At 38.8% G+C, this 18,203-nt stretch overlaps 1 long non-coding RNA gene across 1 annotated transcript; it reads left to right on the forward strand.

Annotated features, from left to right (window-relative positions):
* Positions 1-1,285: 1,285 nt before the first annotated feature.
* LOC118238701 lies at positions 1,286-4,914 on the forward strand. The gene is made up of 3 exons (XR_004769707.1): positions 1,286-1,324; positions 1,963-2,177; positions 3,226-4,914. It is a non-coding gene; the product is annotated as an uncharacterized LOC118238701 (long non-coding RNA).
* The last annotated feature ends 13,289 nt before the right edge of the window (positions 4,915-18,203 follow it).

Below are 18,203 nucleotides of genomic sequence, written 5' to 3' on the forward strand. Positions count from 1 at the left end.
CCTGTCTCGTGACAAGGAGCCAATCAGAAGTTAGCTGGTGGCGCTATGCTTTATGGCTCTGGGTGTGCTTTACGGACTAGCGCACAGCAATGACGTAGAGAGCATAGCAACCACCCTGGGAGGGCCTATGAGCCATAACAACCAGTTAACCAATCAACACAGGGCAAGCCCTCCAAGCCTGGAGGCACACCAATCCTGAGCCTGTGCATACCCCTAGACACTCCCCTTATGCTGCCCTATAAGATCTTCTGGGAGCCCCTAGGAGCCGTCTTTTCTAGCCATCCGCCATGGCGGGTGAGTGAAAGACCCGAGCTAACATGGGGTTAGCTCGTTAAATTACAATAAAGCCTCGTGCAGTTTGCAGCAAGCTCTCGAATCCGCCTGGTGATTGGGGTGACCGAGAACGTGGCCTGGGACCCCGGATACTTGAGTTTTCGGGGGGTCTAACAGTATCAAAATTAATACACATAATGCTTAGATATCACATGAGAATCTCAACTGAGGTATAAAGGAATTTAATGAAGTTCAACATCTTAATAATAAAATCTCTAAGAAATTAGAAAGAAAAGAAGCACATGCTAATGTAACGAAGACTCTGACAAACCTGTGACCACCTTTACACTGCATAAGGGAAACCTGAGCATTTCCTTTAAAATCAGGCATGGGCTTACTGGCAGCCCCCTCCCCCCATCCCTACCCCCACCTCCACTTCAGGTGTTTGCCCTGAGCACACAGCACGAGGTGGGTGAGCCAAAACAGAATGGCCTTAAAGTTATTAAAAACTACGAAAGGGAAATGTGAACTGTTTGCTATGGTTTTTCATATCTACAAATAGTAAATTTTAAAAATTGGTAATATGTTAAAATTTTAACCATATTAGGTTCTGTTTAAAAAGTTCTGTTTATTTCTCAAAAAATTATATATGATTGTTTTGTTAAAAAGCTCTATCTGGCATAATCTAAGTTCTGTTACAAGCATACAGCTAAAAAAATGGTGCAGGTTGCCACCATTTTGCAGTCAGCCATGTGGCAGGCTGGTCATATGTCTGGTTGTGAGGCATTTTGCTGAAATTGAAAGATACTCGGACTGCCATCTTGACTGAAGGTGACCACATGGAAGTTAAGAGGTACCTTTTTTTTAAAAAAAAAAAAAGATTTTATTTATTTATTATGTATACACTCTTCTGCCTGCATGCCAGCAGAGGGCACCAGATCTCATTCAAGGTGGTTGTGAGCCACCATGTGTTTGCAGGGGATTAAATTCAGGACCTCTGGAAGAAGAGTCAGTGCCCTTAACTTACTGAGCCATCTCTCCAGCCCAGGAGGTACCATTTTATAAACAAGTTTATTTTTTAATTAAGATTTAAAATGTTAATGCTTTTATATACAGCGATGCTAAACATTGTAATTTAACAGTCACCCAGGTGATAATGGTTTTAAGGCATAAAGAGTATTTTATTTTAAGAGATTTTAAATTTCTTTTTAAGAACAGTTTTTTATAAAATGTTTAAATTTATAAGATTATAAGATGTTTATGCTTTTAAAATGTTTTTATTAATGTTTGTACCTAAAGAGCTTCAATTTAAAAATTATTATTTTTAAAGCTAAACCTGACAATGTGAAGTTCTGGTTGTATAAAAGCTGCTAATCTATTGTAAGATGTTAAAAATATAAGTTAATACAGTTTTTCTTTTCAGAAGTTATGCTTAAGCAAGCAACTAAAATGTGTACATGTATCTACTGTTTAAAGAACATAGGATAACTATATGCAATTTAAATTCAACTGTGAGAAATTTCAAATATTTTACTGTCAAAAACTGTTATAGTCAGACTAAAAATTAATTAATTACAGAAATAAGGCCTTACCTAGCCACCTATGTGCTTAAGGCAAGTAACTAAACAGACAAACCTCTAATGCTTCAGAGACCTGCAGAATGTGACATTTAAAATGTTATTTTAAAAGTCTATAATATCAGACAGACTGCCAGATCCTGACAGTGACCCAAAGTCTCCAAAGAAGATTACGAGGCACCCCAGTTCCTGCACCTGGATGATGAAGCTGACCAGTGAACAAGATGCTCAGATGCAACACCTACTACCAGGACCTGGCCCAGACTGTGGACAAAACTTCTGGATACTGGAAAATTGACTGCACCCCCTTTGCCTAGACAAAACAAGGTTAGTCTTTTCCATGTCCCTCTTCCACAGAGAGAAAGAAAACTCTCATCTTATAGGCCTGGTGAAGATTGATGCTGTTCTTTGATACTTCTGCTTTGACAGTTGGGTATGGCTAACTACAGTTATATAGACTGGCCCCTGTCACTTTTTAATAGATTTGGAAAATGTATAAATTTACCCTTCTCAGATCTCTGAAAGTATTAATGGTTGTCAGCTTGGCAGCACCAGGCAGCCAAATCCATAAGACTATGGTCACCTTGGTAGCTCATTTTATATATGTAAAAACCAAGCCTTAATATTGCTCCTTAATAAAGATCTAAGGATGTAAGAACATAAAAGTTTTAAAGTTCTGATAAGCTGATAGAGTAGTGACTACCTGCTGTTCAGTCACAAGCTCAAGGTTTTTAGGTTTATTTTGGTTGTCATCTGGGTATAAACTTAAAGGGCTTTACATCAGGCCAAAGGCACCTCTGTCCAATTCATACCTGGCTTTCTGGACAGAAGACTAATTGCTAGGACACAAAAATATGAGTACGTTCCTGCTGTTTAACAGATACCCAGATATCTGCTTTTTCTGCAATGTGGGTTTCAGTACAGATTGATAATGTCAATGTATCTAAAATTGTTATATCCTTTTTTTAAAATCAATTTCATGTAGACTTCAGAGGATCAAAAGTCATAAATTGTGGATCCACTTCTCACAGGTCAAAAGGACTCCAGATAAATACAACCTATGTTATCCCACCTGTCTGTTCCTAAGGATGGGATTTTCTGCCCTGGTCTTGGAACTCCCACCCTTCCTGATGACTAAAACTATGGGTCTAAAGAATTCCAATTAAGGGGCTGGAGAGATGGCTCAGAGGTTAAGAGCACTGACTGCTCTTCCAAGGGTCCTGAGTTCAATTCCCAGCAACCACATGGTAGCTCACAACCATCCCTGGTGCCCTCTTCTGGAAGCAGAATGCTGTATACAAAATAAATGAACCAAATCTTAAAAAAAAAAAAAAAAAAGAATTCCAATTAAATAAGTTTTAAATTCTGTTCCCAGTTTAAACATGTCTTAAACAGGTTTCTGCTTCTGGTAGACACATCTCAGTGTCAGCTGCTGACTACAGCCTGCTTCTAAGGACTGCAAGCCCTGGACTTGCTGTGGATCTGAACCAGTCCAGCCCACGTGGACACCCTCTGTCCCTTCAACAGAGTCTGCCAACCAGCCGCTTCCTCATTGCCTAAATTGCCTTTTTGCTTTTGATTAGAATTTCAGCCCTCTTGGCTCCCTAACTGCATCCCAAAGTCAGCAGGAGGTAGCATGAGAAAGAATATGTTGCCCATTTTCCCTGGTTGAAATGCTAATTCAAAAAGGAAACTCCCTTACATAGGGGACAGTATGACAACAGATGCAAATGTCACTCCCTCAGAAAAATCTGTCAGCTAATGGCAGGGCCCTTTAACACACCTTTGAGCCCCTAACATTCAGGACTCAGGATTGAGTCCTGTCATGGATATTTTGAGAAGTGGGGAATGAAGGGACCAGCAAGCCCCCCTCCCCCGTTTTGGCAGCTATGACAGGCTAACACGTGCTTGCCTGACCTTTCTGAGCATGTCATGGTCACCAGAAGGTCAGATGCCCACCTCATGGCAAGGAACCAATCAGAAGTTAGCTAGTGGGGCTATGCTTTATGCCTGTGGGTGTGCTTTACGCACAAGTGCACAGCAGTGATGTGCAGAGCATAGCAACCGCCCTGGGAGAGCCTATGGGCCATAACAGCCAGTTAACCAATCAACACAGGGCAGGTCTCCAAGCCTGGAGGTATACCAATCCTGAGATTATGCATACCCCTAGACACTCCCCTTACACTGCCCTATAAGACCTTTGTCTGGTGGTTTCTCCAGGTCTTTTCCCAGCCATCCGCCATGGTGGAAGGAGGAAAGGCCTGAGCTAATGGGGATAGCTCGTTAAACAACTGCAATAAAAGACTCATTGCTTTTGCATCAAAATGGGCCTCTTGGTAATTTTGGGGTTCAGAATTTGGGCACAACAAGGATACTTCTAATGTTGTACAAAATGCAGCTAAGAATCCAAGAGAGATAAGAGAATAAGTGATGGAAATGTGATAAAGTAGGCTTAAATGATAATGGTGTAATCTTGATTTATATCCAGTTGCATATAGTAGAATTCTAAATTTCTTATATATGTTTCAAATTTTTAAGCTAAAAATAATTAAAAGGAAAAGAGGCTGGAAGGAAATTTTAATGTATAGATATCCTTTGAATCATAATTTGGACACACCAAGTATAAACTATTTTTATTTGTGAAATTCTGTGATCGTGACTGCTACCTCATTACTTTTAGTCCTGTGTGGGAGTTGCTGTTGATCTCTGGGTACCACAGTCTTCATCTTACACTTGAGAGTGGCTGCTCTGAGCTCAGCCTGCTACATCTCCTTCCCAAAGACATTCTCTGCCTACTGAAGTTCTGTTTTCTGTTCACATGATTTTCTTTACAGGCAAAGGAGAAATTCCTGTGATGAGCAATTCAGTTCTAATCACTATGTGACCTTGAAAACAGAGTGAAATGAAGATTGATGGATGATTGCTAGTGGTGAGGGAGGAGAAAGGGAGGGTGTGACTATGAAGGGGAAGTATGAAGGAAATGGTTGTGGCAATGGAACAGTATGGCATCTTGATTGTACTGTGCCTTTATGAACCTATGCAGTTATACAGAAATATATATATATACACCCCAACACAATTTTCTTCTTTTTCAATTTATGTAAAATGTAACCATTGAATGACACTAGTGGATGGGTTGGAAAGGCCTGTCTGAACTAATTTTGCAACTTCCTGGGACTCTGTGCTTTTTGCAAAGCACAAAGAAAAGAAGTGCATGTCATTTTTAGAGGCCTCTAGATTTAACTGAACCCTGAATCAGTGTTGGAAGTGTGAGGGTGAAGTCTTCCCTCCCCCTCTCTAGAAGCAGGAGTGGAGAGTTTCACTTGGAGCCTTCTAGCCTAATCATTATAGGCCCTCTACCCTCTGTGGGACTTTCTTGGAGATTTGGTAAGTTTCCCACATCTTAATTAGTTACTTTTCTGCTTAAACTAGACAATGTGTGTTCTAGTTTGCTGATTTGAAGGCTAACTAATTTTTAATTCTGATAGTTTCAATTAGCTGTCATTATCTCCTAAGAGATTTAAGACAGCGATAAGTAAAGCTAATTTATCTTCATACACTGCAGCCACTGATGAGGTTGATACAAGCAAGGAATTAATTAATGGATAGCTAATATACCTCAGGAACATCTGATTACAGCAGCTTTGTTAACACTAGCAGCAAAATGGACAGTAGCCTACATTGCCTTGTGGGTATTAGTGGCCCTCATTCTGTCAGCATTTGGGTTTTCTAAAATCCTCAGGAAACTGGAATGTTTATGTATACAACTGAGCCGAGGAAGTCAATTTTTCTTCCTTTTCCCCACATTAATGTAATGATACACAGCATTGTCCTAACCTCCTGCTCATGCTTGGCACTAGATAAAGACTAAGGACAATTCTCTTGATGGGTCAGGGGAAAGCTGAACTCATCATTACTGTAGCCCTTAGCAGTCTGGTGATAAGGAGTGATACTCAGGTCAAGCAAAAGGAAAAAAGTGAAACACGTAGTTCAGAAAAGAACTAGGACCTATATTTGGGGTAAGTTCAAAAAAGGAGAGAAAGAGCAGTATCTTAGAGGGCACCCCAATCCACATTTCAGTGATTTCCTTTATTACTACTTTGTACTAAATGTTTATGTGGGTAGAAATTTGTCCTAGTTATGTTTTTGTCAGGGTGACAAAATAATCTAAATACAAGGAACATTGGGAAGAAAGTATTTATTTGGCTTACAATGTTAAGTCACAAACCATCATTTTGGAGAAGTCAAGGAAGAAACAAAGCATCCACAGTCAACAGTAGAGTGAGAATAAACACATACTTATTTCCCCTCAGCTAGTTTTCTCCTCTCGTATTCAAGATACTGTAAGACCCCAGAAGCTCAGGCCTCCAGAATCTTTTCCCAGGACTGCAGCCACCCCAACCGAGTGGAGGCAGAAACTTGATGCAAACAGCAAGAGGCTTTAATGAAAGTTGGACGTTTGTACAAACGGGCTCCCTCAGCATGCAGGCTGGAGAGCAGCCCCGTCCCCCAGGCACAGGCGTTTTTAAAGGCAAAAACCATAAGCTTAGGGAGGGGCCTCGACTCTCTGTCCATTGAATATGTGACTAGTCATGGGTTCCTAGGAAGCCCTTTGTCTTGAGGGGAGGCCTGGGAATCAGATAGCCTCCTGACCCCACCAGTTGTAAAACCTGCAGAACTCAGGATGTGCTAACTAATGGTAGCTATCTCTTTGTTTCACCGGGACCCTTAATTGTTAATGATTGACACATTGGCCGGTGGGGCAATCTGTTTCCTTCATGAGCCCTTCTGGGAGGGTGGCCATCTGGGAATTCTTGGTACCCAGTTATCTTATGGCCTTGTAAGGGAGTAATTGCTGGTGGCTGGTAAATTCCAGGCACTAAGTCATAGTAGTAGCCTTGGTCAGTTTCTGGGCTATATTTCTTTGCTAATTTTTAAGTCTTTCATTAATTTTTAAATCTTTCAATACTTTGTCTAGTGAATGGTGCCACCCACCATGGGCTGAATCTTTTCCTTCATCATGAAAATCATGACAATCATGATAGTTCCCACACAGACTTGCTCACAGGCCAACTTGATCTAGATAATTCCTCATTAATAATCTCTTTCCAGGTGTTTCTAGAGTTGAAAATTAAAACTACCCAGTATAGAATCTATAGGTGTTAGGGACTTTATATGCCATGTACTTAGATTACAATTATGAAGAAATTAATAAACTTTACAAAAATAGAAACACAGACACATATAACTTGAATAGAACTTAACTCTGATCCATATAGAAGTTGTCAGCTTTATTTTTCCTTCCTCTTGGTCCTAGTTTTGTTTGTTAGTGTCAGATATGCACTTCCTAAAATCATGCATAACTGCTTCAAAGGGGATGCCCCAAAATGGAGTTGGGAAAAGGAACTGTCAGGGGTGCACACTGCTTTGCTTTTGTTTCTTCTCTGTCTTTTCAAAGTTTCTACCACGGGATACTTAGAATTTTTTTAAAAGACAACAGACAAGTTGAGGCAGCTCCGTGTCAGCCAAAGACCACCATCTATCTCTAGGTGTCTCTTTAGTACTTTCCATTTATGAGCTGTTTGAAACCCTCTGTTTCCTGTTTATAGTTCTAGTTTTCTACAATTACGGGAAAGAAGTATAACCTTAAAATATTTTCTAAAGAACTTAAGTGAGGTCAGTCATTGTGAAACCTCAGCTTTCTCTCTCTGCACTGAAATTGCTTTGAGTATTCACCATTTCATGTTTTTTCTTTAATGAAATTTGTGATTTTTAAATCTTCTGTGAAGAAAGTTGTTAGGCTTTTGATGGCAGTTGACTTGAACCTATAAACCACTTTGTGTAGTATAGACATTTTCAAAACATACTATAAAGCCATAGTAAGTAAAACAGCATGCATCTGGAATAAAAAAACAACACATAGAGCAATTTGATAGAATAGAGAACTAGAAACAAGTCCATATAGCTATGATTCCCTGACCTGTGACAGTTACACACACACACACACACACACACACACACACACACTCAATAACAACAACAACAACAAAAGACATACATTGGAGAAAGAATGATCTTGTCAATAAACAGTACTGGGGGAAATTGATATAAAACCAGAGCCCTTTCTCTCACTATATTAAGATACAATTCAAAGTGGATTGAAGCACTATAGGTGAAATATGAAACTGTTAAACCACCATACTAAAACGCAGGGAACACTTCAATTATAACCATAAACAGTACTTATTTTATAAAACCCTGTACTCTAGGCAGTAAATACAAAAATACTAATCATAGCACTTGAGAGGCTGAGGCAGGAGGATTCTGAGTTCCTGTCTGGTCTATATAGTGAAACTCTATCTCTCAAGAAAAAAAAGGGGGGGCAAGTGGTGGTGGCACACACCTTTAATCCCAGCACTGGGGAGGCAGAGGCAGGTGGATCTCAATGAGTTCGAGACCAGTTTGGTCTACAGAGAGAGTTCCAGGACAGCCAGGGCTGCTACACAGAGAAACCCTGTCTTGAAAAAATAAATAGAAAATGGAAAAGGAAAAGAGGGAAGGAGAGGGGGAGGACAGACAGACAAATGGGATTACGTTGAGATCATGCATGGCAAGTGAAATAACATGGCATGAAAAGACAAGCTACAGAATTGGTAGCTATTCATGTTACCAATAATTAATATATTGAACATATAAGGAACTAAAAAACTTAAAAGCAGTAAAAAATATGTAACTAAAAATGAGCAATAGACATTTCTCCCTGAGAATATAGAGCATCCAGCAAGTATATGAAAAAATGCACAGCATTAGTAATTCATAGGAAAAGGCAAATCAAAATCATAAAGAGGTAGCACCTTAACCCACTTAATGTGACCATAGCCAAACAAGACAAACCAAAACAGGTGCTAGTGAGAGTGTGGCTAAAAGGAGAGTCTTATACATTGTTGGTAGGAATATAAATGAATACAGACAAGATGTAAGTGCGCAGATTCTCCAAGTGAAAACAGAAGTGCTATCTAATTCAGCTGAAAGAAGTGAAATCACTGTACTAAAAGATGCCTGCATCCCAGTGTTTACTATTCACAAGAGTACAGCACATACCAAGGTGAAAAAGATAGATGTATCTTATTTCTCCATAAAACAGTGAAGTCTAATAATTTGCAGCAACAAGGACAGAAGAACTGAAGAACATGATGGTAGCCAGAGATCCAAATACAAATACTGCATCTTCTCCATCCCTGTGCAATCTACAATAGTCAGTTTCATGGAAGTGAAGAGACATTTCTAGATGCTAGGAACTGGAGAAGGGACAGCAAAAGAGGAAGTTTGGATAAAAGACACAAAAAGCTAGAGAGTAAGTTCAAACGTTCTAAAGCACAATGAGATGACTATTGTTAACAGCAATTTATTATATTGTGTATCACTTAAATTTTAGAATAAGAATACTTTAAATGAGAAAGATGAAGTTTCAAGAGGTTAAATGACTTTCTCAAAAGGTCACAGAGATAGAAACAGAATAAGCCTATTGTCCTCTCTAGTACTAACAGATTAGCAGAAAAGAAAAGAAAAGAAAAGAAAAGAAAAGAAAAGAAAAGAAATAGCCTGGGGGAATCTTCTATAATTGTTCCATATTAGCTGACTGGAAAATTGCCTTCTATTTCACAAACCCATTCATTGGATTTACCATCTGACCTGCTCACTTAGGCTTTCTTTACATTTTTTCTTTTTAAAAACTCTTTAACATGTAAATAGTGGGAGGGAAAGAGAGAAAGTGGGACTGAGAAAGGAAGGAGAGACAGAGATAGAGACAGAGAGATAGGAAGATAGTGATAGATAGTAGATAGATGATATAGATATACATAATAGATAGTGGATAGATAGATAGATAGATAGATAGATAGATAGATAGATAGATAGATAGACAGATGAGAGAAAGAGAGAGGAAAGGACTGAGTCAGAAATAAAAGTCTACATACATTCTTACAAAATTTAACAGTGTATTTACAAATAAATTGATGTTTTTCATTTTAAATTAAGTAAATTATATGAAAGTAAGAGTTTTAGTTCTCAGAAGATACAATTCAGAACAGCACATCTGTTTCTCTGTTGATGGACACCTTGGTTGATTGTATAATTTAGTGAAGTAGGCCAGGTAATCTTCTGTCTATTGAATCTGTCACCATCATCTTAATCATCCTTTGTATTATGTTTTATTTTCTCTTCATGTGTGTGGGGGGAAGCAGAAATTTTCTTTCAGTTGTTCTCTTCCTTCATTAAGTGGGTCCCAGGGATTGAACTCAGGTTGCCAGATGTGGCAACACATACCTTTGCCCACTCCATATGGTGGTTTCTTTAGGGACAAAGTTATAAACCATTGGAAAGTGAACTTAGGCTTCCCAATTAGCAAATTGCAAGTATAGTGAAAATCCCAAAGTTAAAATTGGCTCCAGGTGAATTCTAATCTTTCAGTTCAAATAATGTGATCAAGGCTGAATTTCTTTTTATCTTTCTTCTCAGCTTTCTTTCTTAGGTTTGGCTTTACATTCATACCAGACCCTGATGGTCTCAAGATGGCCTTAGCAAATCATTCTTTATTAATATCGAACAGGTAAACATAAAGAGTATGTTCCAATATGCACAGCCAAGGTCATAGGTCCTCGTACACCATTAAACTATGCCCTCTGGCCATGAAAGACTGAATAAAGTAAACTGAAACTCAGTCTTATGCTACAAGCCACAAGATCTCACAATAATTATACAGCCAATGTATCATGAGATAATTCAGAAGAATTAAGAATTCTCCTGATGGATGAAACCAGTACAAAGCTGTACCTGCCATTATAATCTCATGAATGAATTGGCTGTGTTTTGGTGTAGATTCTTTCTGTAGCTTATTCCTTTTTGTAACAAATTTAGGATTTACTTCCCACAGTTTAGCACTATCTGATCGTTTACTGGGAACAAATTTCTCCCATGCATTTTGAGTTTAACTAATTACACTCCCTAGCTATGTGCAAATATCTGTTCTCTATTAGCAGGTCCTAGTTTCCTGTTTGTATTCCTTAGCTATGTGTGAGACCTGTTTCCCACTATCAGGTCCTTGTTCCCCTCTCCATTGTAATTACAGAGACCTGCCTTCCTGCAATTACCTTTATTGGCAGGCATTTGGTCAGTGTTTAGGGCCCAGGCGAAAGCATCCCATCTAAGACATTCCCAAATACCCAAGGACATAGAATTACTACAAGTCCAAAATTGTTGATTCATCGCTGCCTTGATAGAAAAAAAAAATAAGCATGCCCTAGCTTTACCTCAGTGACAGATAGAGAAAGCAATAACCTAAATATCTTGTACTAAAAGATTCTCAAACTTCTTGTTTTATTAACCCAAGATTTTAGCACAGAAATTTCCTGTTCCCTCCCATTTCCCCTGAGAAGATAATGACAAAGGTATTCAGCCCATTTGCTCATCCTCAGGGATAGGTAAACTTTCCTGAAGGCCTGTGCTGTCACTGAGACTAGAGCACTGGAAGGCGCCAGGTTTTGTTTCTTGTGCAAATTAAACTTAGAACCTCTCTTTGACCTGCAGCCCTAAGTTATGGTTGCTAAAAGTTTCTCCTAGCAGTTTTAGCTTATTGCTCTGTGCATAAATCTTACCTGCCTTGCTGCCCCTGAGAAACTCAAGCCTCTTATTGTATTGTAAAAAGAATTACTGCTGCAAACAACATACATGTCCATAACCCAAGAACTCGGGAGAATTCTAGAGACAAAGAAATGGAGAAATAGAAACAGCAACAGAACAGCAAGAGAGAACGAGAGCAGGAGAAGAATAAAGAACATTCAGAGGAGCAATTGTGTGAGTCATTTCCTTTTTCCCTTAGACTTTAGTTCCTTTGCTTATTTGTAGTTACTTTTTTTTTGAACCCTGAGCAAAAATTTTAGAAGCTGGAGTTCTAGAGTTTTTGATAGTCTTACATTACCATGGGAGCTAAAAAGGATCAATTTCCTTGGAATCATATAGCTACTAGACAGAAAAGGTACTGTAGATAAGAAGCACATTTCCTTGACATTTTCGTATCTTAGCTAGTACGTATTAAAATGAGGCATCAAATTATATGTGGAGTCCACCAATGAAAAGTCATGATTTCAGACAGAGTACTATTCCAGTTATCCCTCCCTATTGATTCCACTCTCTGGTGTTGCTCCTCAGTTTATTAATTTGCTCAAATATTCTAACAATGAAAATGAAGAAACAATCCTCACTAAATCATTGTCTTTTGACTGCTGCCTCATTTACTCATTGCTAAACATCTATCGTCTTTACACAATGTAAATCATGACAAAATGGGTTCAAAAAAAAGTTAATTATGCACTCACAGATATGGACCCAGTCCCTCTCCAGCTAAAGATGTAAGATGTATTGAAATACCAAAACATAAAATTGCCCCATTGTATAAGTCCACTTTCTTAAACTATGGTCTAAATTACTCAAAACAAATACTAATGTCTCCTTGAAACTCCTTACTTCCTCATGATGAGAAGCCTCCCTGTTATAATGAGCAATGAAGGCAACTTGTTCAATTAAAGGTATATTCTTGGTGGGCTCTTGCCAGAAGTGTTACCATAGTCCTTACCATATCTATGTACTCTCTGAAATCCATACCTGTGTCCTTCACCCCTTTTCTGAATTACTCAAATATTCACAAAATAGTTTTCCTTGTATCCAGATCTATTTCTCCCAAGGCATGGGATAATCCTCTTGTACACTGTAAAGGTTTGTCACTCAAATTGGTTTAATAAAACTCTGATTGGTCCAGTAGCCAGGCAGAAAGTATAGGCAAGGCAACCAAACTAAGAATGATGGGAAGGAGAAGGTGGGAGTCAGGAGTCACCAGCCAAGTGCAGAGAGAGCAGGAGATCAATGTGCCATGCTAAGAAAGGTACCACAATGTGGCAGAGGGTAAATAAGGAATATGGGTTAACTTAAAATGAAAGAGCTAGTAAGTAATAAGCCTGAGCTAGTGGCTGACTATAAGTAATATTAAGCTTCTGAATCAATTATTTGGGAAGCTTCCCCTGGATATTTGGGAATAGGTGGACAGGACAGAAATGTCTGATTACACTAAAGTCCTTTCCAGAACTATATTTCTGAGTTTCAGATCTGGTAGTATCATCTCATGCCCCAATTGCTTCAGAATATGTTCTTGCTATGGTATCTGCTTGTTTGTTCTCCAATTGTCCATCAGGAAACATCTCCCCCACTCCAATTTCACTGACCAGCTTTTATGAGTTTGCTTGTGACTCTTCCAAACCATTTGTCTGAACCTTGATTCATCTTTTGGCCTTTTCTGAGTCTGGAAATCTTTGTCAAGATAAACTGTATTTGTTCTTCAAGACTTGGCTCAGTCTCTTGCTTGAGTATTTCTTTGTCTAAGAAGCCATTTTGAAATTCTTTGGTAGTCAGAGTTTGGTGGTGTGGATTGTCTAAATCACCCTGCAGTATGTTTTCTTATTTACTTTCCCTGGGAGGTTCCTAAAGTTCATAATCTTGTTTTACTTATCTTGACACCATCCAGCAGTGGACCTTACCCAGTGTTCTTTAGCAGTGTTTGGAAATGCAAATTGTGGAGTGAATTGTCTTGCAATTTTTTGAGGAGAAAGCAGGGTAAAGGAGCCAGGTTGTTCAGGAATTGAGGGTTATTTTGTGAAGGAGCCCATGTGTAATCCATGTCTGTGCTATAGTAGTGTGGCAAGAGGTCCCCTTTCAGGTCTTTATCTCCTTGATAAAGGAATTTAAGGAGAGACACAGAAGGAAACTCAAGGGCAATTTATTGGAGTCAAAAAGAAAAAGCCAACAAGGCATACAAGCTGGTGATACTGGCAAGTTCTAGGAGGAAGGAGATAGAATACTGACAAAGATAGTATAAGGTGAAAGACCTTGGACATTGGAAGACCAGGTGGACATACTTAGAAAAAGAAAATGAAAAATGTACCCAGGGTCATTTTTCCTTATAGTCCATATTGAAGGAACACAATTGCGCTCCTCTTCTGGCACTTGAGTCCTAAGTGAAAAAGCAGCTGCTCATTCTTCTGGATGAATGAAGGTGAAAATGATTTACCATAATATTATTTAGCCTGGCTGTTAGCTAGAAGTTGCTTCCTATAACTCAAGGGTAATAACTAACTAGTTATGTTTATTGTTATCAGCTTACTTCTACTTATGTTATCCTTGGATCCTTTTAAGGCCTTGATTACCTTTAGTGCTGCTGTTTGTTATACTTGGCTAGCAGTTTTCATCACTCACTAAACAGCCAAGGCTGCCTACTTCTCAGCAATGAAAGCCAGAGCTTGAAAAAGAGTGACCAATAGCTTGGAGATTTTCGTTTATAGTACTTGAACTCTGCCTGCTTTTCAAACTTTTTAATTTTTTATCCATAGGGTATTGCTAACCAATGATCCTGCCTTGTTCATATTTTTCAAGTGGTGCCAGGAAAGGAGACCGTCAAAGATGGCACCTTGATTCACTTTCTTCCTTATGTGTACCTATGTACCATCTTGAAATGTAGTAGACTGTCTAATAACAAGGATTCTCTTATGAAAAATACCAGTGTCACACCCATTGAGAAACCACTGGATTCTTAATAGTTGCTTGTTTAAAAATGAATTAAAGTCTAAAAATTAGTGAGTGCATAATAAAGAAAAAAAACATTAAAAATTATGAATAAATAAAGGGGGGAAATCAGCCCAAACACTTTACTTGGAGATCAAAGTGTAACTTAAAGGAGGGGCACTGAAGGGAAATCCATGTTTTGACAATACAAAAATATATTTCTGTCCCATCCCCCTAGAGGCTGTGAGCACTGAAACTTAGTTGTAAAAACTAAAGTGCAAACACACATGATGTCATCTGGGGTGGAGGCCGGAAATCAGCTACCTGATGGGAGAAAGATTTCTATGAGGCTTCTCAGACCACATGGTTTATGACATTTACCTCACCTTTTGTCAAGACACCTTTTATCCCAGTTCTGACTTGAACTTTATGTTCAACCATTTAACCTAAGGCCCATTACTTGCAGTTTATTGTTGTGCAAATTAAAACCTGCAGGGAGCAGATATGCACTGTGGTTTTATTGGCTAATGTAAGTACAGAGTGACTCACATCTTCCCTTCAGGGAGATCTTAGGTAGGAGAAACTTTTCCAGTGCTCAACTTTTCCTGGAATAACTTTGTCATTAAAGACAGAGGCATTGAATCAAAAGCTAATTGACTCAAACTGTGAATAATTTAATCTGGAATTCTAGATCCATTTACTGCACAAATAATTGACATCAAGCATCTTTTATGCAGGGATGCCAACCACTTTTGAGTTCCAACGCACTTATTTCTAGTTTTGAAGGAAATACTTTAAACTCTCTGGGTCTATTTGTATTGCTAATGACATCAAGAGAAAGTAAGTGTAGGGTTAGGAAAATGGCTCAGTGGGTAAGAGCACTTGCTGCACATGCCACGGGATCTGAATTCAATACCCAGAATCCATGTAAAAAGCCGGGCATGTGCACATGCCTAGCCAGTAACCCCGGTGTTGTTGGCAGTGTAGACTGGAAGGCTGCTAGCGTTTGATGGTCAAACCAAAAGGGCAAGCTTCTAGTACAGTTTGTCTCGAGAGAAAAAGGTGGGAAGTGATAGAGTAGGACGCTCAACATCTTCTCCACGACACTCAGCATTCAGCTTTCCCCTTTGGCCTCAGAGTACTAATAGGTGTACGCAATTGTGCATGCATGCACGCAGAATGGGCACACACACACACACACACACACACACACACACACAGAGAGAGAGAGAGAGAGAGAGAGAGAGAGAGAGAGAGAGAGAGAGAGAGACAGAGACAGAGACAGAGACAGAGAGAAGGAGACAGAGAGAGAGAGAGAGAGACAGAGAGAGAGACAGAGAGAGACAGAGAGAGACAGAGAGAATTTCAGTAAACTACCAACCCACACATGATCTAAATTGTGTTTCAAAACATAAGAGGCATCCTTAAAATTAGGCTTAAAATTTTTAAATGCAAAAGTCAAAAGTAGTTAAAAGTGCTTGCAGTTCTTCCAGAAGACCAGAGTTTCATTTCTAGTGTATCCACATTAGATCACTTATAACCTTCTAAAACTCCAGCTCCAAAAGATCTGATGCTCTCCTTTAAACTCTATGGGCACCCACACATATGTGGAACACACACATAGAAACATTCATATAATTTTTTAAAGATAAATTGATTTTTAATAGTTTTAAATATTTGTATGTGTTTAATGTATATATAACTACATCATTTCTTCTTCCCTTCTCCCCCTCCCAAGTTCCCTCCCTCCATCTCCTTCCATGTTCTTCATCACTCTCAAATTGGTAGTCTCTTCTTCCCCAATTATTATTGTTACATATACATGTGCATTTATGTATCTGTATGCACAAATATATAGACACAACCTGTGGATCTCGTTTTGTTGTTTGTGTGTATGTGGTTTTAGGGTGGACCACTTTGTATTGGATAACCAACTAGGGGACTCATTCCTGGGAGAGGCTAACTTTCCCTCTCTCAAACAGTTGCCTGCAGTTAGTTCCTTGTCCTAGGGTGTGACCCTGTGAGATTTTTACTCTTGCCAAATCAGCATGTCTAGTAATGCTGCCATTGTTGATATCTCATTGTGTAGAATACATGAGTTTTGACTGTGTATAAGATCTCATTGTGCAGCCATTTCTGTGGCAGACTGTTTCACAGCAGACTTCTTGGTATTCTGGCAGTGTCTTTAACAACAAGGGTGCCTTCAACTACTGAGAGATAACCAAAGGCAACAACCATAGTCTGTATGTTTTGTGAATCACTTAAGCTATGAAAACTAATCATTCTATAGGAGATTTCTCATGCCTAGTACTGGAGGGATTTTGGCAATCTACAGTTCTTCTGGAGGGCCTTGCCAGCCCTAGTAGCGCAAATACCTTTATAATATATATATATATATTATATAATATATATATATATATATTGTGTGTGTGTGTGTGTGTGTGTGTGTGTGTACATATATATACATTAATATGTATATTCCTAGACATATTATTTTGTATGATTTTAGGAAATATAAAGAATAAGATTCTTTGAGGCTTTTATCAAACAACCTTGGTGTTATTTGCCCCCCTCTTTTCCCTCCTGTGTTGACATCCCTCCCTGCTCCCCAATTGGAGCGCCCCTTCCCATTTTTCCAGTTCCAGCTTCATATCACCTGTATCCCACTATTTCCCCTTTTACCCTCCCCCTTTATAATTTCCTGGTTTCTGTGGTTATTCATATATATATATATATATGTATATATATATATATATATATATATAGAGAGAGAGAGAGAGAGAGAGAGAGAGTTTGGGGAATAGACTAGATCTGAAGAAAATACTGCCTAGAGTTGGAATTTATATGAATGTGGAGGAAGAGATTCCAAGACTTCACTTGGTAGGAAGCTGGTATCTTTACCTGCAAGCAAAGCTCATCCTAACTAACTAAATTAATATAAGAGAGACATTAAATTTAATGAAACTTATCTATTGAGCACATTACATATGTTAGTACTCTGACGGCCACTGCAAAGGGTCACACAGCCACCTAATTTTCTATATATGGAAAAAGATAGATGCCTAAGTATATATCACTGATAGAAAAATAAAACACTCCCATAAGAGACAATGGGGCTGTCAAGGTACAAATGACAATCATAGTCACCTAAGGGGGGTTGGGGACTATTTCTAATTATAGTTATTTGTGAATAATTGGGGCTTGGAATGATTTATTTTTTTTGAGCATCTGAAAGCAATCTATAATTTCAATGTCTTCAACATCTAGAAAGATTTTAATAGAATTTGAGTAAACAACTACAAAGAGAAACCAGGTGGCTTGACTGATTCTTTAAGGTCACTGGTCTTTATCTAGATGACTAAGAGTAGTGCTGATGGTCATCAACTCTAGTTGATAGATGTGGAAGTTAATTTCGGGTGATAGACTGGACTCTACCTTTACTTACCAAATATCATAGTTTGTTTTGTGATACAATAACAGAATACCTGATACTGGGTCATTTATAAAAGATAAGAATTTATTTCTTGTGGCCAGCCAGTGGTGATGTACTTCTTTAATCCCAGCACTCAGAGGACAGAGGCAGGCAGATCTCTATGAGTTCCAGGCCAGCCTGTTCTACAGGACCGGTTCCAGGACAGCCAAGACTACACAAAGAAACCCTGTCTCAGAAAAAAGTATTATTTCTTGTAGTTCTAGAAGCTGACCAGCACTGAATCAAGGAGGTCTTCTTGTGGTAAGGGGTTCATT

Source organism: Cricetulus griseus, chromosome 4 (genome assembly GCF_003668045.3).
Source record: "Cricetulus griseus strain 17A/GY chromosome 4, alternate assembly CriGri-PICRH-1.0, whole genome shotgun sequence".
In the NCBI taxonomy this organism is placed as follows: Eukaryota; Metazoa; Chordata; class Mammalia; order Rodentia; family Cricetidae; genus Cricetulus; species Cricetulus griseus.